Source organism: Solanum lycopersicum, chromosome 7 (genome assembly GCF_036512215.1).
Source record: "Solanum lycopersicum chromosome 7, SLM_r2.1".
Classification (NCBI taxonomy): Eukaryota; Viridiplantae; Streptophyta; class Magnoliopsida; order Solanales; family Solanaceae; genus Solanum; species Solanum lycopersicum.
In genome coordinates, this window is record NC_090806.1 from 57818646 (window position 1) to 57823264 (window position 4619).

The 4619-nt window shown below is 28.8% G+C and overlaps 1 long non-coding RNA gene across 1 annotated transcript; it reads right to left on the reverse strand.

Moving 5' to 3' along the window:
• LOC104648433 (uncharacterized) lies at positions 1–4019 on the reverse strand. Its single transcript, XR_742440.4, has 2 exons — positions 3922–4019; positions 1–2885 (listed from the first exon to the last, which is right to left on the reverse strand). It is a non-coding gene; the product is annotated as an uncharacterized lncRNA (long non-coding RNA).
• Between the last annotated feature and the right edge of the window lie 600 nt (positions 4020–4619).

Genomic DNA, 4619 nt, shown 5'->3' on the forward strand with positions numbered 1-4619 from the left:
TAATACTATAAGTATCTATGTATATAAATATGGATACAATTCAACACTTTTGTTAAGGAAAAATATAGATACATTATACAAACGGGCAAAAAAGATACAATTTGTGGGTATCAAACTGTATAAGTATGGATACATTACACAAACGAGCAAAAAAAATACAGTTTGTAAGTATCAAACTCTATAAATACGAGATGAATTTTATAATTAAAAAGTACCTGATAGATACAAAATCACAAAAATCGCTCCCACGGTGATGTAAAGTATTTTGAATTTGAATGAATTTGTTTGGGGGGGGGGGGGGGGGGTGGAGGGACAGAAAATATGTAATGTATGAATGTTGATGATGGTCAACATGGAAAAAGATCACATATGTGTCTGCCATAAATATTTAGGCATTTAATTATGACTACTTTCCTATTTGATATTTATTTATCATATTAAATATATAAAAAAAATATTTATTTGCATAGAATTAACTTTGCTATTTATAGTCTAATAATATCCATATAACATGATAAAAATATGATATACCTATTTATTTTTTTTGAATACATATGGATGTTTGCCATATTCTGAAGTTTTTCCTTAAAAGAATCCATAAGAATGATCATAAATCAGAAAAACCCCATCATTACAAAAAGAGGTTCAACCATGGCCCTGGTAAAAATAGTTTAAAACAAACAACACTGAAAGGTGTTGGGGCTGTGAAAAAATGGAGCATCGAGCTAAAGATTGTCCTACCACTAATAAAAAGAAAGACAATTATACGTTTGAATTAGAAAAAGAAGTTAAAGATGCTTTGTATTCTATCCTAGAAAATAATAAAAACAACTCTTCCTCCGATGAAATCTTAGCGAAGACAATCAACTAAATATAGCCTATGTTTTTTATGATAGTAAGTCGTCAGATCCTTGTGAATGCGCGCAATTTGCACTGCAAGAATCATTCTATAAATGTCATCACTAGTAGTAATAAAGAAACATTCTTTGATGTGATAGATCATATTGAGTATTCTGATTTCAAAAAAAAAAATACTTAATCGTCTTAAGAGATTTAGTTCTTGATAAACTATCTGATAATAGGTCTATTAAACCCTTTGATATGACAAATGTTTTAAATAAATTTAAACAACCAATTAAACCTGAATTAACTTTACAAAGTATTCTGACTGAATTATTATAAATAAGAGATGGAATAAATGAAATTAAGCAGAGACTCAATACTCTAGAAATTCAATCAATTACTAATAAAAACATTTAAAAATCTACCACCTAAACAAGAACCGGAAGAATGTAAATCATCTGAATCAGGAGAAACATCGAAACAAGTAATCTCTCATAGAACCTCTACTGAAATTAGGAATTAATACAATTAAGGTCATTCGATCACAAAGCTATCACATACCCATCACATTATTTATAAATAAAAATTATATCATTCATAAGATTGCATTGTATGATACAAGCGCATATCAAAATTGCATTATTGAAGGATTATTTCCTCATAAATATCTAGATAAAGACACTATTCGATTATTCTTCGCAACATGAAAAAAACTTAAAATAAATTATAAACTCACGAAAGCTTACATATGCAATAATGAAATTGGTTTCATAAATGATTTCATGATAACCAAAGACATAAATGAAGAAATTATATTAGATATTTCTTTCATCACCCAATAAAGCCTTATAATTTTCAATTAGATGGCATCCATACGAGAATGCTAGGAAAGAAACTTTATAAGGGATACAAATATCTTTCAAATAAATTCGCTTTCACATCAAGAAAATTTTACAATAAAGGTTATTAAACCTTCTCCTCCTCCTAGAATTTTTTAGCACTAGGAGTTACCCTCTTTCAAAAAATAATAATCCATAAAAATTATATTGTATTATCAATTTCCAAATAAAGGGAAAAAATCTCTCAAAATTTTTATAAGATTTTTTCTATGAAATTAATGAGACAAAGAATAAAAGAATAATCAAAAGATCATTCTTATACTTTTTCGGCTACTCACAAGATGAAGATTGTATAAACATACAGATAAGTCGAAGGAAAATTTGCTCCGAATAAGAAGCAATAAAGGTCAACAAGTGTTACAGGTTACAAGTCAACAAGTGTTACTAGTACTGTCAAATACTACACTTAATCAAATATAAAAATTATGAAAGTCCTGCTACACCAACAAAAATTATGTGGTGACAGAAGATCCTGACAAGACCCAGAATTTAAATTTTTTTAGAGGATCAAATATTTAACCAAGACAGTTAAAATTCAGGTGTCATTTGTCCGTAATGATAAAATAATTTCAAGTTCATCACCCCGACGGGATTATGACAACTCCAAACTTTTGTCCTTTTAATTGACATAGACCCCAGTTATATGATAAAATGAGGATACTACGGAAAGGACTCAAAGAAAAAGTAAAAAGAAGGTTTAAGAAACACTTATTTAAACCTCAACACTAATACGAAATAAAAATTTAAATTATTAGATATTGTTGTCTCACATAAACGAGCTAAGTAATGGAGATGATAAATCTACAAGGAATAGCACAAAATTACCTCCTTAATTAAAAGAAAGTGTTAACGCACTTTGGTGATAAACAAAAGAGATATCAACAAAAAAAATTAACAAGAAATGAACCCGCTTCAAAAAGGATCTGCCATATAAAGATAAATAGCAAGCTTCAATGATTATTATGACAAAAAAATTCAGCATTGAACAAATCAAGCATAGTTATGATGTCAACAAACCAACACGTGGATACCACAAGAACAACAGTCCAAGTCACAAAGTGACAAAGGACTTGATATCAAGATTTTCCACAAAAAAATGTGCATGCAACAAAGCTACGTGTGCAGTTATGTAGCATATATTTCCTGCCATGAAAAATTATTATCAAATATGTGTAATAGTTAATAGATACCGTGTAAAAATAATAAAATATATTAGTATATGCACACATGTAAAATAGATAGCATAATAAGTTAAATTAGTCAGCATTTTTAAGGCCTATTTAAGGATTTCAACTTGTACCAGTAAGGGACATTCAAAATCTTACTAACTTTGAAATCCTCTCTACAATTCTCTCCATTTTCCCCATCATTTCCATTTTCTCTCTCACTTTCCCTAATCAATAAAAAGTATTTTGTAAGTATACTTTCTCTACTTTGTTTAATTATTAAAGTTTTGTTGTAAGAATTTAAAGTTTGTTTACTGTTTTTAATCTCCTCTTTGTTTAAAGTTTTCCTTTAAGTGTTTTGTTTGTTCTTACTCCTTTCGTTACTCTGTCCAAATTTACTTAGGATTTTGTTCTGAAACTCGATCCGTTTATTAACTATTGTTATTTCACATGATGAGCTTAACAACGGAGGTATACAAGGAATAATACAAGTATAACCTCTTAATTAAAATAAAATGTCAGCACACTTTGATGAGAAGCAAAAGAATTATCCAGAAAATAAATATCAAAGAGCGGACAATACTTTCAAAAATATGTTATAAAAATTGACGACAAGTTTCAAGACCATTATAAAAAATCATCTTTGGACAAATCAAACACATTTACTATGTCAACAATTTCACCAACACGTGAACTCCACAAGAACAAAAGTCTCAATCACAAAGTGACAAATGACTCGATGTATAAAATTTCAGCAATCAACACAAAAAGATATACATGCAACAAAGCTACATGTACAACCATATCACATATATTTTCTGCCTCAAAAAAATATTATCAGATACGTATCATAATTAATAGAAACGTGTAAAAGCAAATGGAAGGGAGCAAGAACAAGCAAACACTTAAAGGAATAAAAAAAATTAAAGTAAAGAGAAGAACAAAGTGCAGTAAACAATACTTAAATTTTAAAACATTTAACAAAATAAAAGTGCAAGAAAAAATGTACTTACAAATTTTGTTTTATTGATTTAATGAAACAAAGAATATTGATGGGAGAAATGGAACTGATGGAAAAATGGAGAGAATTGTAGAGATTTTTCAAAGTCAGTAATATTTTGAATGCTCCCTACTGATACAAGGTGAAAATCTTAAATAGGCCTCCAAAAATCCTCACAAATTTAACTTTTATGCTATCTATTTTACATGTGTGCATACACTAAGACACATTATTCTTTTTACACATAACTACTACCTATTACAAATAATTGATGATAATTGTATGTGGCTTGGAATAGATGTCACGTAGCTGGAACTACTTACACGTAGCCTTCACTGCATGTTTATCTTCTTTTCCTGAAATCATATCTTCAAAACATAAATCTTGTTATTTGATCCTTTTGTCAATTTGTGGCTTTATTCTTGCGGGGTTCACTTTGTCACTTTCTGGCTTTGAACTTTATTCCACAGTAATGCGTGTTGGAACTGTAGAAAACTCAGATACCATTCTAAGGATAATCAAGCCTCTAATAAAAAGAAGGATAAGATAAATAGATTAGAACTAGCTAGAAGATAATATTATAAATAATTATATCCAATTCTTGTCCAAAGTTATATGATTTTAGGTGGTATAAAAATGTCTTCATAAAAAAAGATATGATTCTCAAAGATTACAAGCAGGACTATTGGAAAGAAAAATTTATTAGTAATT